Below are 25,327 nucleotides of genomic sequence, written 5' to 3'. Positions count from 1 at the left end.
TATCAAATAAGGGGGGACCCCTCTGTTATGTAGTTTCATATATAATCTACCGTGATTTATCCTATCAAAGGCTTTGATGTGTGCAGAAAACACATAAATAGGCCTATAGTGGAGTTTTTCTCCTGTAGGCCTACATGTTAACAACTTCCTTCAAAGCATATATGCACATATCTGTACTGTGTTTATTCTTAAAACCAAATTGGTGGTCTGTTGTCGCAATGTATTCCTGAAGGCGATCCAAGAGAATTAGTTCTAATACTTTCAAGAGTATACTAGCCAGGGCAATTGGTCTGTAGTTCTCACTGCTGGATATTTTACCAGTTTTGTCTTTGACTACTGGCACTAGTAACACAGACAACATAGAATCAGGTGGCACACCATGCATCAACAAACCAAATAAAATCTACTGGTACTAATATCTGTATGCGTTACGCAATTTCATGAACAAAAATCCACAACCTACATATATGGATAACACCAAATAAATCCTTGTTCATCAAATCATACTATTTATCTAATTTTCTGAGGTGTGTTACCTTTCCCACATCTGTAAGTTTCTCATTGCTGTATGCTGGAGAAAACTAGACGTGTCTATTTTGTTAGTCTAACTAAACAGCAAGAATTATGTTAGTTATACAGTAAGTGTGCAAAGCAGCGCCCCCCAGTGTTTACAAACTTATAACATGTTTGATAACAATTTAGTCCAGCAGATGGCGACAGAGGACTGTTTGTGCAGCAGCCCAGGCTTGATTACAACTGATGATCAATCTGTAGAGGAGATCGGCTCATAGCAAGCATAGGACCTAGTGTGCTGTGCAGGTTTGTAGTGTGTAAATAAAGTAAGAAAGTTTCTCATTTTACAATCGTGATGAACAAATAAGCAAGGACAGTATTCACAAAAAAAGTTACTAGATTTATACAAACTATACTGTTAAGTTTCCATTCCCATCATGAACTTGATCCAATATGTGTGAATGTTACTCTTGAGTTTATGGAAAATATTCTCTCAAAATACCTCTTTTTCTGTCTGGCTTTCTGGTAGTAACTTGAGACTAATTCAATCGCAGCATCAAAGAGACAAAGACACACAAGCACAACATGTTGACAGAAAAGTGTACAAATCAGGATTTTATGTCGTCATTATTACAACAATGAATAGATGAAACCTAAACATTAGTCGCAAACTGAGTCATAGAATTTAAAATGCAATCGATCATTGTTATCTGATGGTCTCAACATCCCCGCAGCCATAACAAGATCTGACCTCCTTCCTTTGTTCAGGTTTAAGCTTGATAAAGCTCAGTTTAAGATCCAAATGCATGCAGATAAACAAGCTGCAGCAAGTCATTTGCATGTGTCCTTATTTCAGCTTGAGAAGATGACAGCTTTTCTGTATGAGCATCACAGGCAACCCCCCACCCTTCCCCCTGTCTACCATGTACCACAGCAGAGGCGTCACCATTAACATAATGATGCTGTAGATGTTTATCCTCAGTGAATATAGACCATATGTCATGACGTGGAGAGGAGAAAGTGTCTCATGGGAGCTCAGCCGTGTAAGTAGCTCCATCATCTAATGATTAGCAGAGCAAGCTGACGTCATCTGCTGGCTTGTTTCATAATAACCAAACATTTTCCTCAATTGCAGGTTTTGTTTTTGTGGTACAAACAAAAAAGAAAAGTAAAAAAAAAAAAAAATAGCTCACCGCCCAAGCTACAATATTTACCTGACCGATTCTAACCACAAATTGTCCTCTCTTGTGCCAGGGGTTTTCCCAGCTCCTTCTCCCCCGACACTACAGGAGGGTGGGAGGGACCCAGGATGTTCTCCAAAATAACAGGCCCCCTCTCATGAGCAGACACCCCAGGGAGCAGGACGGCCCAGCAGGCCAACCAGCCCCTCATGAGTGAATATATGCTCCCACAGAGAGTTTGTTTGAGAGCAGAGGTCGGATAGCTCAACAACAAAAAAAAACAAAAAACTCCGGGTTAACAAAACAGTCCAGAGCTGCATGTGTCAAAACTGTGATGGATATGTGCTGTTCAAGGAGCATGTTGGCGTAGACACCAGTTATCAACTCATCTTTGTTCTTCAAGAAAGCCAAGATATGTGGAAGTAATTAAGCTTTGCGCTTTTGATAAAGTCATACATGGGATAGAATCTTGAAACGTGATGGCAATATTTATATGGAACAAAGAAACAAAGGATTGCGGAGCAGGAGTGATGTAATAGTTTGACTTTCGGTGTTTTCAGAGTGAATGGAAACACTGAGGTTACCAGGCAATAAAACAAATGTTTGAATGTAGGAAAGCATTGTTATACACTATCTTTCAAGGCACCACATCTCGTCATACACATAAAGATCCCCTTCTGGAAAGATGTTTGGTTCGATTGCACGTTTCTCATTGTTTATATACATTATGTCTTTCTCTACTGCTGGATTCGCTCAAACAGCAGATTACCTCCTTCTCGTCTTGGGAAGAAAAAAAGAAAACACACCCGTGTAGATCTCCAGTTGGTGATGTGAGTTTCAGTGATGGAGGAGCCACACCAGTGTAATTTTCCATTTGGAGGCATCTGCAAAAGGTGAAGGTGGACAGTTCGATTGAGATTTAGGGCTTCATCTGTCACAAGCCGACAACACAACCCAGGCAGCGAGGTCAGAGATGGCCCTCTGCGCTGCCTCCTCTGATTGTGACGGCAAACACACATGCGCACACACACACACACACGCTCACATGCAAACATGCGCACAGTCTTTTGAACTGTCTCACTTCACATTCCTCCAGTTTGCCAACATGTTTACCCAGTGTCAGGGAGCATGCCTGCAGTCATGCTTACTTGTGTATCTAATGGCAGGGATGTTAGCTCAGCGGGTCAAACCAATGAGGGGAATAGCTGCTATCATAACAAAGTCCTTCTGGTGTCCCAGCAGGAGGTAAGGACGGGGGGGGGGGGGGGGGGGGGGGGGGGGTGGTGGTGGGGGGTCGTAGTTTAGTCCCTGTCAGCAGCACCCTGACTGTGTTCCTGCCGTGCTGCAGCAGCAAAGCTGATGGGCTGAACAGATGGAGGCCATGTCATACAGTATGTAGAGGATCCTGAGCTGTGACAGATAAAGGCCTAGCAGGACAATAGTCCTCATCTTCAGAAGGTTTCTGTACAAAGGTATATGCAGAGTCTTAGATGTCTAAGATGAATGTGAATTCAGTTATTCTTCAGATATACTGTGGGTAGAAATTTCTTTGAGTGTGAATTCAAAGTAAAAGGGGATTACCGAAGTACTACTGTAGAATTAAATTATTGTGTTCATATTTTGGTCATGCAGTAAGAGGGGTATTCGTTCAACGTGCATAAATGAATGAATGAATACGTTTTTTTTCAACAATAATTAATTATAGCTACATTTGTTTCTTACAGATCCCTGCTGTGATTGCATGTCTTTGTCATCATAAACACATGAATTTATGGAATACCAAAGCTACTATAAGCCTCTTTAAAAAGCTGCTGACGTTGTTAAGTTCATTCAGTCTTGAATTTAAACATAAAACATTTCAATACATCCAGCATTTGATTCCTTCTGAGGAGTACTCTTCTGCTTTTTAACACAGATTTTCTTTTTTCTAGTTTTTTTTTAAATATTTTTAACTTCAATATAATATGCAACCAATCAGTATCCAGCATAACACGGTGGGCTCTATTCAGGGTCAGTGCAGGTTCACACCACACATCTGGACATGTCATCAGCCCTTTACAGACATCATCAGCACTCCAGATGTGCACAAAGACAGTCTGCATGTCTGACGACATCCTATTCATAAGACAGAGGATTACCCTCAGTCACAAAAATATGGTCGTGTGTATGACCGGCACACTGTACTTACACATTAACAGTGGTTTGATAGGGCTTTCAGTCAGGGGTTTTTGGTGTCAGGATTCAGTGAAAGTCAGTGAAAGTAGATCCAGTTGATAATGAGCATGTCGAGATCTATGACTTTCAGGTCAGAGGCTCTGGTCACAGTTGTCAGTGTGTGGTATCTGCAGCAGCACCGTGAGCTGCTTAACTGATTTCAAGTGATTTCACAGATGTGGATGCTGCTCATCACTGACACAGAGCTTTCATCTGATCAGAACTGCTGAAACATGTTTCCGTGGGGATCGTGTGTCTGCGCCTGCTATATGAAAACACAGACTGCTGATTTGTATTTAAACATTAAAATCAATCTGAAGGGCAAAGTTTCAAACCTGCTGCAGGATTCCTGCAGAGCTTCATGTCCAGGCGTATCGATTGCAAAAGCCTTTGATTGATGTCGCTCACCTGGCCTGTCTGGTAAGCTGAGAGCTCTGCAACACGTCCTAGATTTGCACGCCAGCTCCTAATTCAATATTCTCATGTTTTGCCGTGTTCATGCCTGCCCGTCAGACAGACTGCATGTCTGACATGTGTGAGAGCTGTGGGCAGCACCTCCAATTTTACACCATGTTGTCAGATCAAAGTAAGGGGGGCTGGCGCTGGCAAGTCACAGGACAGGGTGTTTGCGTGCAGCGGAGCTCTCGGGTCATGTGTGAACCATCCAGCATGGCTGTCAGCAGAGCATCCCTGGGGTGTGCTCGGGCTGACTGATGGCCTCACACTGGAGCCCCAGAACCATCCAGAAAATATGCAGGATCTGGACTGCATATGTCACAAGTGCAGCACATCAAAGAGAATGCTATAGCTTGGGCCTGCAGGATGAATTCATTTATTTACACAGACATGCTCTTTTCTAGCTCCAAAAACAGAACTGTAACTGTAACAGAACTGTAAACAACAAATAATGACTTCACAAATACCTTCATTTTCATCCTTTGTTTGTGAGAGTTTCAGGCATTTCTTTGAGCTTGTGTGTTATGGGAGTGTAACAAAGGAAATGCAAAGTGTAACACTTCTCACTATAAAAGGTAACAGGAGAAACTCAAAGCAACGCCCCAAAGCAACAGTTTGCGCTGCTATTGAGCGGCTCCTCTCCAGTAGTAGGAATTCACCCTGGCAGATGGCGGGGCCGAGGCCCTCGAGGCCTCAGGCAATGCTACACCCTGGGACCCGGATACTTAATCGCGCCCTGTTGAGCCTCTCACCTGCTGCTCTGCCTGCTCACAATGTTATCTCATCTCCCTGACCTATTGTGGCTCCCATCGCTGATAATGACAGTTGAGAGACCAACACAGTGCCGCAGCAGAGGCCGGCTCTCCCTGGAGAGAGGCAGGATCATGGGAAACCTCAGAGTAATCGATCTCTCCATCTTGCCTCCTCCGGTGGATCTCATTTCTCATCGCAACCTGCAGCGAGCTACTGTGGTGTTTGTGTTAAAGGCACAGATTGCTTTGATTTCCAAGGCAGCTGTTCCTGTTTTTAGGCAGAAGGTGTGGTTGGCAGTTTACCTTTTTATGTTTATACAATGTAGTTGTTGTAAAGCGGAAGTGACTTTTGGAAAAACCTGTCTGTATTTGCTACTGTGCTCAAAAGTATCACTTTCCTTACCAGCAAAACAAAGCCATGTGATGCTCAAACACAAAAATCGTCCATCAAAAATGACATTGAAGGCTTATACCGATGTTCTTTGTTAGTATTTTATTTAAAGTGTTTGTAATTATAAGTGAGAACATTTCCTCTCATTCACCCTGTCTCTCCATGAGCTGACAAACTGTCCCCCCACAGATTTGCAGCCTTTGGCAAACCACAGTGGTGACATTCTGAAAACCCATGGTTCTCACAACCTACTTTACCAAAGCAAACTGTTGTGGCAAATCTAGTTGCCGACAGATTGTTGTCTTGCTCTCTTCTGTTTCAATTCTCACTTGTCATTTTCCCTGAGAAAACTACCATCCAGTTCCTGTGTGACCTCGGTTCCCACCGTCTCACTCAGATATTGTCACAGTGGCCCAGTTCTCACTGAGCTCTGCTGGAGCATTCATTAGGCTCTCATTGCTTTATTCTGAGTGTGAATCTCTTCATCAGACAGTTCAACAGAAAACAGTATGAATGACATGACCTGTTAAAGAAGATATAATCATCCAATTTGTGACATCATGTGTAACCAACATAAATTCTGTTGTTTGACATATAGTGTGGAAATGATTCCCATAAAACAATGTTGAGGTAAATGTGTGCTATACTACTTTACTGTACTTTACTTCTTGCAAGCGAGCCCCTTTGTTTTACTTCGTCACACCACATGTGATCTTCCACCGGCAGCAGATAATGTATCAATCTTACCCTTTTGCTACCATGTATAGCTTAGCTTCCGTGCTCGTTTTCTCAAGAGAGGGCTTGTAATATACTTACGCTTGACAAGTCCCTCATTAAAAAATACCCAACAATACCTTTAAAACATTAAGTTGTGCTTCCATATTCATACGTACATTAGGCCTGACCTTTAAGGGCTACCCTGGTGATATTGTGTTATATTATATAAGTACCAAATTGAAAACTCAAATTTGAAGAGGCAGAGGCTGGGATATCATTTAGACATTCAGTCTCCAAGTTTGGATCAACATCCAAAAACGCTGCATCCTATACATTTGCCACACATTCAGTTTGTAACCTAATTCAGATTTTTGATCTCTTTCATGACCAGTTTCTGCATAATGGGACAAAAGAGATATTAGTTCAAGAGAGAACAAACGCGCAAGAAGGAAAAGGAGCTCTTTACATCACAGACAATGCAAAGAAAAACAGTGTGTTTGATTCTCACCTAAGATATCTTACAGATTTGACCTCCTTAAACGGAAAAGGTCACTTTGCTGTTCGGCTTTTCACTTCAGCTTTGAGGAGGATGTGAGTTCTTGTTGTGTGAAAACTTCTCAAATTTCACACAGACTCAAAGCCTTGTGGTTTATGCAATTTGTGATTCAGTAAATCTGGAAAATATGTTTGCCTTTCAGTTTGGCAAAACAATTCACCCTTAATCAAATGCACATATGTTATGTGTAATTTAAAAACTCTGTCTGCAATCATAAGATTATGTTTTTTTTTTTAAAGCAAGGAGAAGTCTCTTATGAAGGGCAGTTAATGTTGGTGCAAGTTTAATTTTTTTCCGCTGGCAGAAAAAGGGGAAGTGAATTTTGGTGACTAGCATCAGTAGAAGATTAAAAACAGGAAACTGAAATTAGTTTTCTAAATGGTGTCTTTGTGTGAAAAATGAAAATGGAGACAGTTATATATGCAGAGATCATGACCTCCATGTCCCATGTGGAAGTTATGGCCCTGGCTGACATGCTTTTTCTGCAGGCAAAACAAATTTTAGCGCAGGAGTCCCTCCCTAAGAAACAGCGTGGACGGGGGGTTTAGTGCATGAGAAGCCAAAGTGACACCCTGCTGATAACCTTGTACCATTGTGTGCCTGGCTGACAGAATATCTCCCCTTTTTCACCACTGTGTGTATAACATGATGGAGATAACAGCAAATCCCAAACATTCTCCAACAGAAAAAACAAACCCGACATTTTTCCACCACTTAAGCAAACAACAAATTTCTTTATCTCAAGATGGATCGCATCTTTAAGACCACCACCATTCAAAGAGAGGAAAGTCTGATGATTGTAATGTTATGTCTCTTGGGGGCAAAATGGCATTTTGAAACTTTTATGAAAATAAACTGTGCTAAAGGAGAGAGTCTGGTTATAGGTTTAGTAATAAGTGCGTACAAGAAAAACATGTAACTCCCTCACCATCACATATCAGTACATCATCTGCATTCAAGTTAATTCCAGCAGAACATTGTACTTTATACAAAGCATGCACCAAATAAGAACAACATTTTTTGCAGGACAGGTTATAAAATGAGTTTAACATTAGCATAATTATATAGGCCTACCACATAAGATTCAGATTAATGTTCGAAACAGTAGGTCAGAAAGATCCAGTGATTTTCTCTTTCTTTATAACTCAATTAGATCTGATCTTTAGCTTTCCCCTAACTAAGTTGACTGTAGCTTTATTCATATTAAGTTGAAGTTCCTCCCCTCTCCTTCCAGCAGACCCCATGCAACATTTCCGACCGGAAAAGTAATACATTAGTCAATGGCTGCAAAAAAGTACATCTTTGATCTAGTAAGAATTATGCCATGAATTACACATGCATTTTTTACCAACTTGCATAAACACAATGTTTGGCTGTTTTAAATAAATATGCTGAAAAATCTAAGTATTTTTAGATTTGTGTAAAACGGCTCAGTGAACAAAATCTCACCTGACAAAAAATAGCCTATTAGTCATCAACACCACCATTATCTCTGCGATGTTTCACTGGATCCAATTGTTCTGACATATTTTCTGTTAATTTGATACATTTCCAAAAGGATCCAAGCTGATATTCTTACAAAGATATGATCATTGCCTGGCCGGACAAAAAAATGTAAGCATGCACGGCACTTACTAAATCCAGACTTGTGTGAATCAGTGTACTTCTTGTGATGAAAGATACAACAGAAAACTCAAAGTATGGCACGCTTGCGTCAGACACAAAGGTGATTTCAGTGACCCTCCTGTTATTGTTGCATGAACTGACCCACTGTCCATACTCAGTATATGCAGAGTTCAATGTAGAGTTGCAACAACATCGATATGTGACAACACTGAAGTAATAGAGGTTGATACTCTTTCATTAAATCCATCCCTGTGGTTAAGTCACATCCTGCATTCCATCAATAACATCAGAGTCTAGTTTGTTTGCTTTTCACTCATCATGTGGAAAAAAGCGACTCGATTGAATGTCAAAGACATGGAAGAAAAAAATCAAAGGGGCTGTACATTCTACTGTGGTGGCCCCAACATAAATATAGATCTGTGGAGCATGGGTAAACTTCCTCTGCGTGCACTGGTGCGCACACTTCCTGAATGAAGACTGGACCCTGTTCTAAGAAAAGGCTGAAAGTGCTTCAATAGCCAGACTTAAGAGCCAACCAGAGAAATTCAAGCCACATGCTGATCTCGTCTGTAGCCATGTCCTCATGTAACTGTACGTAAAAGCCACAATAGAGCTATTATCTGTGCAAACCATCCAGTTTTTATATATTTCAGATTCTTTCTTTGAATAGTTAAACAATTCCAAGATCTTTTTGCAGCAAGCCAGATGTCTAATTTAAGACTTGCCAGCAGTGAGGATAAAAAAACTTGATCCAGACAGAAATATCGCAACAACTATCAGATGGATTAAAAATGTCCACAGAAGTATACTAGAGCATCAATCAAAATGACTTCAATGATCCTCTGACTTTTCCTGTGATGCCACCAGTGGGTCAAAAACTAACCTCAACCTCAAGATTGGTGCAAAACATTGTACATTTTAACATTGGCCTACATTTTGCTGAAATTTCTTCAAGCACCACCATGAGGTGAACATCAATCTAAATATTGCTAGCCCATTTTATTGTGTCTTATATGAAATACGGCTCACACGTTATTCTAAGCAAATAATTTGTATGCTAATTGTCTCCATCAACCGATTCTGCAAATCAGTTCAGAATCTAGTTCGGGGAAAATTTGATTTTTGTTTGTAGTTTGAGTAGTTTCTTGTATTTTGAGCAATCTCAGTCAATCAGCTACCCTCTGACAACAATTACAATGAATTGATACAAACAGGCAAATGCATAAAAGTGCAGCTAACAATAGGTTCTAAATGTCTAAGAATGGTATGCTAATAACATTGATTACTTGACTTAGATAGCACCATCAACACTTTATTTTGTCTTTTGTGTATGACCAAATACTTCCTAATTAAAGACATTCCTTTCAGCCTTGGACATACATTATGTTTATATTTTTAAGCATGCTAACATGTTAAACTAAAGTAAGACAAAAGGTCCATGTTGGATCAGCTAATAATCAACCTGATAGCATAATCATTGGGAGCATGTTAGCATGCTGATGTTTGTTTACGAGGAAGTAGTAGTTTTACCTTATTGGGTAATTTTCAGTAGCATCTTTTAATCTTTTCCATGGTGCTGTTTGTTTAAAAAATGTAATGGAACACTGCTTCCCACAATGGCATGTGTTGAAACAGTTTTCATCTCTTACACAGTAGATGATCTCAGCACTAAGATGTTCCTGAGAATCATGTCTGTTACTTTACTGTTATGGAGAGAGGATTATCTCGCTGTGTCCACTAATTCAGGGCATTCTACAGCTTATTTTTGATTTCCTGCTCCATGGCTTCAGATTAATATCTCCGGTGGCAGCAGCCCAACTGCAACAATCCCTCAAATAAAAGGGGTCCCAAAACTCAGCACCCTGAGAAACACTATAGCCAGTCTTAGAAGGCATAGCAGCCCATTATTGGACACATGATTGGGGAACAGTGGAGAGGCTATGAGTGTGTTTCAGCCACCCAGGGAGATTGGGGAGGAAATCGTGCAGATGGAGGTCAAAGTTGCGTTGCTCACATCCTACTCACTACTTGTTGTGTTATTCCAATCCTGGCCAACACAGACAGGATTGAGGAACATGTCCAGGGAATCATCTGGAAAGGCCTTTTTAAAATCTCTGTCCTAAAGGAGATTATTATATCGACCTCCACCAACGAGTGAAAATGAAAGCATGAAATGACACTAAAGCCACAAGATTTTACAAAGAGTTGTCAGAAGTGGTCATTTTGGTAAACGAGCCACACGGTCTTAGCATGAATCAGTATAATTAGACCCTTGTTTTTGTTCTGTAGTGTCATTTGTCATCTACATTGGACCCCAAATGCAACATTACAGCATGAATTGGCAAGTTTCATGTACTCCAAACGCTTTGAAGACCCTCCAACTGATGTTCGTCGTTTTGATATCCCTCACTGATTTATTTGCAGGACTTGTATTATGTTATATCCAGGCTGTTGCTGAATTTGGCCTGCAGAAGCTAAAGCTGGCTGATGTCATGTTTTTCATGGCTTTAACGGGTAAAAACCATCCACAGATGTTAAATATATAAAAACAGATATCTATAACAGGGCCTCCTTGAATCCCAAAACGAGAGACCAATACGTCATTTATCTTAAAGAACATTGGTGACACAGGAAAAAAATATCCAAGACATCCAAACCACACCCAAACAACAAAGAAAAAATAACAATGCAGACCCTTCCTGGAGATGTGACTGTATTCTTGTTGTCTCTTAGCCAGCCAAGGTCACTGCTGAAAGGTCAGGCAAACTTTTGCCAAGACCAGTAAAGCAACAGTGATGACCTGGGAAATCAGGATCTTTTCCGTCAATACTGCAGAGACAAAGAGATGTCAGAGGATGATGACCTTTTCCTGCTAATCAGAGGAAGATTCCTGGAGAGGAAAGGACTCCTCCCTTCACCTCTGCTCTGGCCGGGATGAGGTTTCCATGTTTGTGTTAGCTCATGGAGGATTGGCGGTACCTGTATCCTTTTTGGCAGAAGACAGGGACACAGAAACGTGTCTTCAGTCTTGGTACAGAAAAGAGGAACTCCAAAGTTTCATCAGTCAAGTTTGTTTATGATCTCCTGAATTTTGACTGAATATCCTTTCTGTCCGGTGATGTTGGATTTGGGTATGCATGGTTCTCAAACAGTTGTCAAAGTATGGTTTATAGTTTCCTTTCACATTGTTTTACATCATTCTAGTCTATTACAATTATTAAACAAACACCCTATGTTTACCCAAGCTATTCAGACCAAAATCGACCTGTTGCCATGTCATTTACTCTCTTGTGTTTTACTTTTTAAGCTATGCTAAAGCTAGCAGCAGTATAGCTTCTTTTTGTCTATACTGAAACATCTAAACCATTGCAGAATGAATTCTCATGGAGTTTGGCACAGAGCTATACTGTATGTCCCCCAGGTTTTACCCTCATCTTATGAGTTTGACTAAATACCAGCAAATCTGAAAAAAAAAAAAAAAAATTCCCATTAGTCTCAGATGTAGACCTTCCTGTAGCTTGAGGTTATGTAGAGCTTGTATTCATCTGCACGTCTATTTCTTATAACAAAAGCAATAAACCCAATTATTGGCCAATAATGCTTTGTCTGATCCTGTTTATTTCTAATCACTAAATGTAAGCCTGCCAACATGTTGAACTTAGATGGCGGACATGGCATTATAGCTGCAAAACATTAGCGTGTTAGCATTGTCTTTCTGAGCATCAAGCTAAAACAGGGAGATTTATTAGGCTTGATCAAATACCAACTACATGCAAGTATTTGAAGTTGTTATTTCATATAGTCAAAAATGTAATTTCATACAAAGAGCTTAATGGATTAACTTGTTTTTTTGTGTACATGCTCAAATTCTCCTGAATTCCATTATGGATTTAAAGATAGGCTATGATAAAAACTCTTTCTGCTTTTTTGTTCTCTACGTGTGTGTGGGTATGTGTGGGTGGGGGCTTTTGCATCTCTTTCAACAATAGCTCCATATAGAGCGTTCGCTTTGAAGGGCTTTTGAGGAGCTCTTTTCAAGCACTTGTGACCATCCATTGGCTGGAGATGCATATCTAAGTACGATGTGACCTGTGCTTTCTTCTTGCCGGCTGAAGTTCAAGATTTGTCCGGAGCCCTGACCCCTGTTTTCTTTCATTCACTCTGCTCCTCCTGGTTGTGGGCTGTGACCCTGGTAATGTTACACAAATGTCATGTGTCACAGAACTGACAGCTAGGCGAACATGTGGCCTGCGACCATTGTCACAGAGAGGGCTCTTTGTAGACAGAGACCTCTGGCAGGACAAACAATAGTGTTTTCAGGACAAGGTCGGGGAGAAACAACAGTACAACTGTTGGGCAAAGTTTTCTAAATCTAAAAAAAAAATGCTTCTGCAGAGTGTTATGTGATCTCTGTAGCTTTCCCTCAGGCTTTTTTAAAATTATAAAGTCTTGGGTTCCAGTGTAGTGTGGTTTATCAATTAAAACTAATTTTCCAGATTTCATCACATGCTCTTTATGGCCATTTGTTATTCAAGCTTAAAGTTCAAGGTCTCACATTAAAAAGTTATAATCTTAGAGCTCTGGGTGGTGATTTGTTTTTTACAAGCTTGACAGTAAAGTGAACTTGTATCATGCTGCCACTGAACTGACCTATAATCCTGTGAGGATTTTCAGCTACAGAGAATTTGATGCCCCACCTACTATTTAGAGGCAATTAAAATGCGACCAGCCTACCAGAACAAGTTAGCCTTTCTTCAAACAATTGATGTGATTGGTTTATTGGCCATTGAGTGCATACAGAGATAACGTGATGAAGCCAGGGTTTGATCAAAGACAGAGGAGGAGAGTGAAATTCCTCTGCAGCCGTCACCTCAGAGGAAATGACTCACAGTCCAGCTACAGTAAACAGTCAGGACATCATGCAGTGCTTTTTATCTCCATCTTATTTCTGCTGCACCCTGCGGCTTTGAACCTCCGCAGCTGAAACCGTCCCCAGACATTAAAGCTTCTTATTATAGTCGCTGTTTATTTGCCAAGATTTAGTATTGTGTTTGTGTGGTCATTTCAAAATGGAACCAAGAAAGGAATGATGGGAATCATTTTTTCATATTAACGGATCAAATACAGCCCTGAGGACCATTTTAAGACACTTTTATTTTGCACAGGTCTTTGATCGTATGCCACTTTATACTTCTGCGTCTATATATTTAAAAAGTATAATGTACTCATCCTCCCCTTGGCACTTTTGTTTATGTCACTTATTAACATACAAACATGGACTTTTTAGCTAAAAAGGACATATTTAAGATGAAAAGAGAACCATGTATTTGTACAATTACAGTTTAATGATGATATTCTTTAATATTCAAACACTTTTGTTAAGTGTATAAGAACTTATTAAAATGCTGTGCAAAATACCCTTTGGCGGACACTTGTCTTGACTGATGTCTTACAAAATGCTTTATAAGGATTCATCGATATATAAGCAGCATTATACCATGTGGTAAAGTGGAGCAATTCTTTTTTTTAACTATAGGTCTGGTGGTTTTCAATCTAGGGCTCTGGCTCCTTCAAAGGGTCATAAAAGCCAAATTCCTCATGCAAACACACATGGCCTGTGAAGCTGATAACGCTGATTCTGAAGATTACACCGAAGGGTTGTGAGATCATTAGTGGAAGGAAGAGGAAAAACATCTGAAGCATGACAAGGAACTCTCAACTCATCTGTTGTTTTTCAACTGGATCTCAAGCCAAACACTACAGGACTAATCTTTAACATAACGTTACAAACTATATCGGTCAAATGAATGTTGTAGATTGAAAAGCACAACAGTTCCTAAAATGAATGAAAAGTTACATGAAATAGAAATCCTCATGAAGTGCCACACTTGACTAGCAGCTCTTTGTTTCTACAACTGATCAAAATGCTATTCATCCATAACTAAATTTGACTACTGCTTGTTTGTTATTCTTCTCGTCTAGCTAATACTGACTTCCTCATCAAGCCAAACTTTCTTTAAGCATCCATGTGTTGAATCTGAGTCTGATCGAAGGCTAAAAGTGCAGCAAACACAAGTGCCAAAAACTGCAGTCTTTCTGTTGGCCACTTGAGGCCAGCTCCAAATGTGAGTCAATGGCACCCATATTTAAATGCCCAACAACACAAAGTAATGGACCTGTTTACAACCATGCACAAAAGAGTGGTTTCATGTGTTGTCCCTCCACCACTTGCTGCTTTAGTCTAACATATAACACATATGGTCAGCTACAACCACAAATAGAATCTCATTTAATCGGGTGACGCCACATCGGCTAGGTCCATTATTTATACAGTCTATGATCTAATCCAGACTCTGATTCTGATCCTCTTTCTGGAGTTTTTATTGCTATCAGAAGCCAAATAAGGGCTCATTTTGTCAGCGATCCCAGAGCCTAAAGTCATATTTTAGGTCCAAGAGACATGTGGCTTAGTGATGCAGCAAGTTGCCATGGAAACCAGAGTTGTCGCATTGTGTTGATTGTGTCAGAGATCCGCCCTTTCGCCCTGACCCCTTCCCTCAGTGGCGGCACACTTTCCCCCGGGGAATTTCACACACAACATCTGCCCTGTCTTACAACGCCCCCCCCCCCCGACCCCCATAGTCCAGAGCTTTCAGAGCTTCTGGACTGCGGCTTTTCACAAAAAAAGGCCGTCCACACACACCTGCTGAGAGGATCAGAGGTCATCATCCAAGCAGGGAAACTCCAGCACGCATCACATTTTGCTACAACAAAGGAGAAAATGTTCAGTTTTACACAAACTGTGAGTGTCTTATATTTGAATGTCTGTTGAGAACACATTACGACTAGGTATTCCAAAACTCTATTTCTCAAAACACTTTCCCCAGGTTTTTAATGTCTGGCCAGTCCGTCATTTGACCACTGAATGTGGAGACAGAAGGAGAGGGAGTTCCCTGTGGTGTCTGTTCGGGGTTCGCAGAGCTGCCTGCTGCCTTGCCAGGCCCTAAAGGAATCACCCGGCCCTCATCAATCTGCCTCCACATTCCACAATAGCTGACAAAGGGACTCCACTCTCTCCACGGCAGATGGCTTCGCCTCAGGCTCTCCACGCCAAGCGCCCATTGTTTAGGCTCTGGGGTTTGATGCAGGGACCTTTGCTCCTCCTCCTTCAGTGTCACAGAAGGATACTAGGGTGCAAGAGTTGAATTAAAACTCTCTGTCTTTACTCTTTGGGGGAAATCAGAGAAATATCGAATATTTCATAGGAGCAGAATAGCAACATTTTAAAATGTACCAAATGTAAGAGCCATTGGATTAAAAAAGGGACGTTTGTTCTCCGGATAAGAGCTGTGATCTCTCTGGATTATCCTGATTCCCACAAGAATACAGGAGGGAGCGTGACCTGAGTAGGCAAACAGCTTCAGGCTCTCACAGTTTGCTTAAGTACTTTGAAGACATGTCCTTTGTTGTTGTTGTTTGTCTGCGATCAACACAAAATTAAGCAACTTTTAGGAAACATATAAAATACATTCACAGAATACGGGAGGCATGCCACTGTTATAGTTTTGATGCAAAGTCACATCAGGAATGAACCATTCCAACAGTAGTCCTGGATATTATGAAACAATAATCTAACAGAGGTTAAAAGATTTTTGATGATTTACCAACAACAAGCCATCAGAGAAAGTCAGCAAGTACATTTACTCTTTTCAATTTTCAGTTCATATTAGAATTTCCATTTCTGGATCCTATATAACTCAAATTTCAATTCACTTGAGTTCATGTTCCTTTGCTTTGTCTGTCAGAGCCCTTTATAAACATCTGTTTGTAAAGGTGCTATATAAATAAAGTTATTAATATTATGGTCCTTATATATCATTAAAAATATTTGATATCGATACAAAATGTGTTAAGCATTTCGAACATTATAGAACTATAAATCCCTGCTTCATGAACCTATTTACTTTGGACACTTCCTTTCATTGATTTGGATCAAACTTGTGTTGTCAAACTTTTAACTTTAAATGCAGAAACCCAATACGGTATTAATGGATCTGTAGTTTTTTAAGTTGTTTCGATTATTAGAACAATAAATCAATACTCAAAACCAGACTTTTAGGTAAGTATTCTTTGGGGTTCTAAACTGTGGTCCAGATAATCCCAACCCTTTGGAAACAAACCCGTGATGTAACGTTACACTCTGATAAAATGACTCTGTAGGTTTTTGTGGGACCTAAAGATGCAGTCTGGTTTAGGGTCTTGTAACTTTTTAACGGTCTTTTCTTTGCAGGTCTTCTCTTCCTGAAAGTGGAGGGGAGTAAAGTCATCTTTATGATGTGGGATTTCTCAGCAGAAAAGCCTTTCGCTGACTCCATTCAACAATTAACACAAAGCTGCTTCTCCATTAGCGGGCGTGCAGCCGGAGCTCTCTGGGCTTTTTGTGAGGGGAGCTGCATGTTTAACACATCTGTTGTCTCCCATGTCTGGGCAGCCCACAGACAGGTCTGTTCACACTGATCCTTTTATTCAGCTTTGAAAAGACCTATAGGGGCTCCTGATAGATGGTCGTCATTCCAATGAAAATGGCACGCTGGATAATGGGAAGAATGGGGAACCAGCACTGCAGCACACCCCCTGCTCCTGGACCCTAAACATCCTTTTAAAGGGCTGCTCTTAAACAGTCTAATGCTGAGCCTAATCTTCTTCAAAGGAGAAACCACGAGTAGTTTTATTTCCCGCTTCTTGAGCCAGTGTTTCTTCACTGCTTTCTCAAGGCTGAAAATAATTAGCCTATTCGTTAAAAATAACTTTTGACTAAAATGATCATTTCAATGAAACTGTTGATATAGAAAAGGATAATTGTCTCCCCAATCTTAAAGGGATACTTCACCCATTGAAACATGAATCTGTATTGACATTGGGTCATATGTGTAGTAGAAATGTGAAATACATTTTGAAGTTGGTGCCTTCTTGGTCGAAAAAAGGCAGAAATTGTCTTTTTGGCTCATGTGGATGAAAGATACCAAATCCCAGAATGCACAGCACCGCAGGCCACTCCCACTAAGATCCTCGATTTCAGAATCAGAATCAGAAATACTTTATTAATCCCAGAGGGATATTCGATCGTTACAGTTTCTCCAAAATATACAATATAGCAGTAGAAACATAGTAATAAAAACATTTACAGCCAGCGCCGGCGACAGCCCCGGCGGCTAGCGATGGCCCCGACGGCCAGCGCTAGTGGCAGCCGTCTCGTCGCTATATTTATATTTTTTCGCCATTATCAGCTTTCTCCATAGAGCCTGTTAGCATAGCTTCCAAGCAATATGGCGGACGTTAAGTTTCGATTCTGGGAGTGAGTTCCCACCCACTGATCTGTGATTGGTCTGTAGCTTCAGTGGTCGAAAATATGAGGAACTAGCATTGTAGTTTCACTCCGCTAACCTCAACAGCTTCCAGTGACGCAATATCTCGATATTTGCGTCACTGGAAGCTCCTTTTCAGACTTAGAAATACAGAACTTTCCAGTCTCAGGGGGAAATGAGGGCGGGATGCACGACCATTCAAAAATACTACCAGTTTACTACTGATACAATGCTTAATGCAAATGGGTGAAGTATCCCTTTAAGTCAAATTAAAACCAGTTACTCCATATCTGAAGAAAAAGACAGGACAAAAAAAGTCTCACTTTTACGAAAAAGGGGGAACGAAGGTGATGACACCGTTTAAGGAGCTATTTAAAAAGGCTATATTTCAATAAATCCTCAAAGTTTGGTTGGAAATGTCTCACTTTTCTTCCAGTTTTTGCCTGGGTCAAGCCTAATTTTATCTTCACAACTTTCAAAAACAGAAAACTCCTCAAACATGGACGTCTGCGTAGTGTAACTGGGGATAAGGACCATGAGGTCAGAATTTTTATCCAGGGGAGTGAGGGCATTAAAGGGGGGTCAGAGGATGTTTACTGTAGTGCTTCAGCATCAGTGATCAGGGACAGCAAAGGGATGGAAAGACAATAGACAAAACAATGTCCTATTTAAGGACGGGTCACTGCTATTTATGAACCAGTAAGGAGGCCCGATGTGACACAAAGATATGTCCGGTTTGTTTTTGTACAATGAATGCAACATCTACTCTCCAAATATATTAGATATGATACAAACTTTTATCATGATATATACACGAGGCCTGCATGGCTGCCTTATGTGTCAAACTTTCTGTCACTAATGATTAGTCTGAGGCTGTGATCGGAGGAAATCCAGGGCTCCAGTGATGTCATCTATTTATCAAACTAAGCTCTTCTTTTGACATTTCAAAGAGGCCCTGTAGAGCTTGTCGCATGACTTAAAAATGAGATAAGTTTAACCCTGTCAAAACATTTCCACAGGGGATAACTCTGAGGGAATCTTCATTGATAGCAGTTGTGGTAGGGGTCTGGCTCTGTGTCTAATGTTGCACTGAAGCATGTGCTTTCTCTTATCTCGGGGGAAGACGCTGACACACAGAGGCTTGTTAATTTTCTGGTGGTGTGCGGTCCTGAACGCATCCTGTGTGTCATATAGAGATGTTCCTTCTTCATTGTCCATCTCCCATTCTAAATCAAAATAGACACTTGTGGCCAGACACAAAGGGCCGCATTGTTTCTCTGTGAAAGGAGAGCATGTGCTGTGCTAATGCTGCACTCCCAGCAGCCAACCTCCGGGACAACTTCTACACTCACTCTTTGATTAAGGAGCGTAGTTATGCATGGATGACTTCCTCCAAGGTGCCTGGAGGTTGTGGGAAAGGGCCAGTGAGTAAGTGTGGCCTCAATCCTGCAGAGCTGAATGGACTACAGCAACTTTAATGATACTGGGCGCAGTCCAGCTGAGGTGGAGGGGGCTCACAGATCACGTGACTAAGACTGATGGGACAAATGTAACGCTGAGTGAGTGTGCAAAGTGTAAAACAGACATGTAACCTAACTGCCAAGCCCACCAAACAATGCCTTACACACCCATATTGCAGTTGGCTGCATTTTTGTTGGGCTCTTCTCTCTAGTCTGCGTATCAGTTTTAAGCATCGATAGACAATCAATTAAGCTTTTGTAAAATGCATTGTCCCAGCCTTGGACGTCACATACAGATGCACATTAGACACACCAGGCTCTAAACTGACTGTAATGTAAGTCACTTCTGTGTCTTTAGCCCTTTACACATTGCAGTTCTGCAAAAGCGCTGTAACAAAGTTCCCCGTTCACTACGAACTTATACTTTTACATTGAATCCGCAATTGGATACTTTTGGTGTCACAGAGTGTGATTCTACATTTGTGTTACGGCATAGCAGAAGCACGAGAGGCTCAACGTGTAAACAAACAACATCACGACCTCCACGTACATGCACACATCCTGCTTGCTCTGACGCTGTACATTGCTACCGTGCAGACAATCACGCTGCAGCTACCACCTGAGATGACAAGGATCAGCGGAAGAATGTTTTTGCCCCATCATTTCACCTCTGTGCGTTCCACATTGCAGACAAGGCGTCGCCTTGAACTGGCAATGTGTAACTGCAACAGAAGAATGGCACCAAGGAGGAGACCAGGCATGGATATCGTGAAAACATTGTGTTATTGTTTTAACATAGTTGATCGTGTTTTTGGCCTGTTTGGTATTTGATGACCTGAGATCAGAATTCATTTAAATTTTGTGCGCATCAATTCAATTCTAGGCTTTGTGAAACTTTATTTTTTTAAATTTATCTTAGTTAAGCACTCCGGATAATATCTAGATATTTACAGGAGGACTTCTCCGGAGATTCTCCTGACCTAGTCGTTCACATATGCTCCTCACAGCGGGGGACTTTCCCTGTCAGAGGGGAGGGGGCGCGGGGGGATTTCCCGACGTAAGACGTGACGTAAATAAACAACGCGGAAGTAGCGGCCGACGCAACAGAGTCCGCTACACAACGCTATAATGACAATATTTGCCTTCATATCAATGCTATGTGCAATCCAATGGAATGACAACATCCACAAAAGAGAGGAGAACAACATACTGACGAACAGAAAACATAATGCAGACGTTTAATTACGTGCACGGAGATGGTAGTGGTCGCGGGCAGACACTTTAGCCGGTCACTATATAAACGTCATTCTCTTTCTATTGGCTCGAGTTGAAATCTCCGGAGTATATTCGGCCGTGTTCAGACATCAGCTCACTCGGATTTTCTGCGGATAAAATACTAGGGGTCTGGCCGGATAAACTCCGGGTAAAGTCCGCGCGAAAAATGCGACCGTTTGTCTTCACACATAGCCTAAAGAACCTCCGGAGTTTTTCAGGAGATTTCCGTATGTGTGAAAAGGGTTTTTAAGAAATGCCAGAAGTTGGTAAAAGCTGATAAATCAAAAGACGTCAAGTCAAACAACCAATAAATTCACAAATAAATGAATAATGCCACATCACATCTTACTTTCTGTCTACTGTTAGCAAGGTATTAATTCCTGCAAGCTGCAGAATAATAAACATTCATGCTAAAGCCAGAAACAGACTAACACAAGCTTATCATTGCAGGGCTGATCCGGGGTCAGGGCTGTTTTTTTTCCTGACCTCATCTCAGATCATCTGTGCTAGTGTAAGGGCTTGGACACAGGCGGCCTCCTATAAAGCAGTGTGATTAGTGTGGCGCCCAAACAGAGGCCCGAGAGAGTGAGGGGTCGTCTGCCTTCTGATGGAGATTAATACAAGTGCAATCTTCATGCAGTATGAAGACTGACTCTTGAACTTCAGGTGCCGTAATAGAGCAGTAGAGTTTGAATAAATGTGTCGCAGTATAAAGGTTTTGTGTGTAGATGAAGTCCATCGTGCAAACTAAAGACAAGAAGTATATATCACTTCTATACAAGCTCAAGTCCATTTACCATTTCACCCTTCTGTGATTTAAAAAGTATTCTGCAACAGGGTCTTCTATACTTCACTCATTTCATGCTGCATCTAGGTCCCCACCTAACCTGCTCCTGTCATGAATGTCTCCCACGGGAAATCAAAAGCCTTGTAAGCAGTGCTAATGCTACAGTTTCCCACGGATACTACAAGAGCTAATCGCGGCTGATACTCTGAGAGGTCGTCTAGGAATCCTGTTTCCGGCAGCATTGTATAACACTTCAAAAATTCATCATTGTAGAAGCCCCAGCATGAACAGGCTAGCAGATTTATTTTCAATGACTGCATAATTTAAACTGACAGTTAGAAACGTTGTCAGGAAAAAAATGCTAACATGCTAAATCCCTATTCTTTTGCTGAGCTCCTGACAGTAGAACACGGCCTCGGCTAATCCATTTAATATGAGAGGATCAGCTCGGTTGGACCCACCACAAGGGATAAACTGCTGCTCTGTGGGATGGAAGCTGCTCTTGTTCCCTGCCTGGAGCTCCGCCAAGGCTGGAGCTATAAATTAATCCCAGTGACCAAAAAAAGAACGGTTTCCCTCAGCTGACCAGGTTGGACCGTCTGGGAGGAGTGGTGTGTATGAGGAGTCTGATGATGCAGGATTTCTTGACAGGTGGCATGTTCAGTTCATGCCATGTGCTAAACCCCTGCTTGGCCCTGATACCCTTTATCCTTTAATTCTGAGTCCTCCTGTTGTCATTGAACACAGATCTGTGATATTAATAACAATTAACGGATCATGGAAATAAATAACAGCTTGCAAATCTGGAAATTGGATAGATGTCTGAACGCATGGATCTAATACATTTTAAACTATAGGTCTGCTGCTTTAAAGGACAAATTATATTGAGCTTTGCATGTTTGACTAATTACCACAGTGTCTTCAACAATTAGCCAGCATTGACTATACCGTCTCTGACTGTTTTCACAGAGCCATAAAGGAACTGAACTGCCTGAAAGTCACATCTGCTTTTCATTGTCATGGCTCCTTAATTTGTCTGGCCTCCCATGTTGCTGTATATCACCCGGCTCCCCACGGAGCTGTCTCTTCATAAACAATAAGCCACGACTGAACTTTACCACTCCACATTACAAAAACATGAACCAAGAACCACAAGAGTCATCAAAACACAAGTAAAAGGTTAAAATCTTGCAGACTGTGAAGCAGAATGAGTAGTAATTAACCCTGATCCCCCCTGAAACGATTAATCTTAATGATGGCCCGCAGAGAAGACTTAAAAAAAAAAAATCCTAAATGAATACATATGGAGTGCATTTTAGAAATGATTGACCTTGAAGTTGTGACCAATCTGTCATTGTTCCCTGTGGTGTGTCACGGGTACCAGTGAAAAATATCGGGTCAAAACTCAGGGGGCACAAATCACCTCAGAAATGTTCAGACCGTTCCTGATGGGGAATGTTTGTGACATTTTCCTTTTTAGCCGACAGAGAGTTATCAGAAAGCCCCGCGGCCTGGGAAGTGAGGAGGTCTTTTCTTAACAGATCAAGTAACAGGGCCCTCTGAAGTGACACCCAAGGGAGTCATCTCCCCTTTTTTACCTGTGTAGTAGTGTAAATAAAGGAGTCACTAAAGTCCTATACTGCAGGAGCTTTTGTCAGCAGTTAATAATGCACCTCAGCTTTGGAGTGAGTATAAGCTGCATTTTATTTTTAACCTTCATTTGTGTAGAATGAAAGTATTCCACAACTCAAATAAATATTCATAAATATGAAAATCTGAGTCTGTAGATGACTGTAGAATGCACCGAATCTGAACTCATATGAAGAAGCTGTGTTTCAAATGTTTTCCTCTAAGAGATGAAGATGAGTTAAACCATCACTTTTATAATGTATCAGTATCAACTGCAGCATTAACAAAGTTTTCTATCTTTAATTTCACAGTTTTAGTATTACACCTGGTCTTCCAATACAAGGCTTTTTGGTAACGTTTATTCCCTTGAAGTTATTTTTGGTCTTTTTTGTGATCCTTTTTTACATGATGCTGCTTAAGGATCACTGCTTAAGATCTTAAATGTATATTTGACTACTTCGAAAGGTTTGAATCAGGAATATTTAAATCAACTGCGACCAAGCAGTCTATGTGCATTTATACCGTTGCACATTGCCAGCAGCGACAGGGATGTTTTAACTGCCAGTTTCCTCTGCATGTTTTCACCACACCGCACCACACCTCGTTGATTCTTGATTAACAACTCTAGTCCAAATATTTGTCATAAAGATAGGGGGCATCCGGATTTGAACCGGGGACCTCTTGATCTGCAGTCAAATGCTCTACCACTGAGCTATACCCCCATCTGTTTGAATAGTACTATAGGAGGTCAAACAATGACTCAGTCTATAAAAGGAAGGAAGGGCTCCTCCATATAATCCATTAAAAAGTGGTATTCTAGCATCTTACTTTACTTCAGACTGTTGGTTCAAATACTAAAGTCTAAACAAACCCATTTCCAATGAGGCTGTTACCACCAGACCCACAAGTCTGAGAGGCAGAGAAATGACACAATATGTGCAACACCCACACAACACAGACTAAACCTCAGCAGTTTCCCACTGGAGACTCTCTGGCTTCAGCCTGCTGCCTCGTGAGAGTCTGACACTTCTGCCTCACTGTGTCATATTCACAGTATCACATCCCACTACCCCTATTCTACCAACATAATACACACACACACACACACAGAGAGATCATATCTCTGCACCTCTTTATGCTGAACAACATAAAGCCCTCCCTGTAACACTGAGAAGAGACAACAAATAGCAAACTATGCCAGTCTCCCCCTTCATCCCCACTGAATACGTGTGTGTGTGGAGTCGCAGTTTTCAGACTGTAAAGACCAGACAAGACAAGAGTTCTGCCAATTGAATGTGTCAATCATTTGATGTTCCCAGAACAACAGGGGCCAGCACAACGGGAAAGTGCTGGGAAGCATTAGGCTGACGGAGTGGAAGTAGGGCATGGGCAGGGGGTGTCGAGCAGGTCTTCACACTGGTTATTGGGAGGAGAGTGAAAAGGGAACGATTAGTACTTAAAAATAGGACATCAACCACCGGCCGTGAGCTTCCTGTTTTGGTTGGATCTGCAGTCGCGCAGCTGAGATCTCCCTCGCCTTGCCTGAGCGTTGTTTATTTAGTTGAGTAATTCAGGGTAAACTCCACCAGTACTGATACATCCTCTGAAAATGTCAAAGTCAACTCACTCCGTCATGGTTATTCTGCATCAACAACAAAATCTTTACATATTAAAGCCCAGTGATTACAGAGACAAACAAACCAGTTTATGCAAAGCACCTCGGAGATGGCTCACACGTTTAATGTATTTACATGAGAAAAGGCCTGAGGAGACGACACAACAAACTATTAAACCACCTCAGATTGCTGTGTCCTTCCTTTTGTCTGCTGGACCTCCCTTTGTATGTCCTGGTGAGTTAGCAGCCCACAGACAAAAAGACAGTATATAGCTGAACAAGGAAGGCCATTTAACACAACACAAGGGACCTTTTCACCCCCCCCCCCCCTTCCTCCAACTCACAAAATTCACAATCTGATATGGAAATAACTCAAACATGTCAGCAGCTTTTAGAGTTCCCCTGAGTTTTTTGAGCTCTTAGTGGAAATATAAACCTGAGGGGTCTCCAGTGCCTATCCTGTTTCACGTAACTGTGTTTTTATTACAAAGTAGAGATATTCATACTGCCCTCAGCAGGTTGGATAAACATGTACACGATATAATGAGAGTGCTGGCTCACATGATGACAAATAATGAAAGATAGAAATGTGAAAGAAGAAATCATGTTGACATGTCCAGGCATGTCAGCACGTAACCCGTCACTTTTTGGCCCTCAGTTGATCGTTTACAGTTTAAATAAATCAAATGGAAAGCTTGCTTCAGCGTTGTGACAAACATTTGCACAACAAATGCGGTAACTTTGCCTTTAACCGAACATTCCTAAAGTTTATCGAAAAAAATACATTTAA

The 25,327-nt window shown here is 41.2% G+C and overlaps 1 protein-coding gene and 1 non-coding gene across 2 annotated transcripts in view; both read right to left on the bottom strand.

Annotated features, from left to right (window-relative positions):
* Nucleotides 1–25,327, bottom strand: part of gpatch8 (G patch domain containing 8) — a 197,666-nt gene that overhangs the window by 54,506 nt on the left and 117,833 nt on the right. The window lies entirely within an intron of this gene.
* Nucleotides 23,573–23,644, bottom strand: trnac-gca (transfer RNA cysteine (anticodon GCA)). Its single transcript has one exon. It is a non-coding gene; the product is annotated as a tRNA-Cys (tRNA).

Source organism: Labrus mixtus, chromosome 20 (assembly GCF_963584025.1).
Source record: "Labrus mixtus chromosome 20, fLabMix1.1, whole genome shotgun sequence".
Classification (NCBI taxonomy): Eukaryota; Metazoa; Chordata; class Actinopteri; order Labriformes; family Labridae; genus Labrus; species Labrus mixtus.
This window is presented reverse-complemented; position numbering and strand designations above follow the sequence as displayed.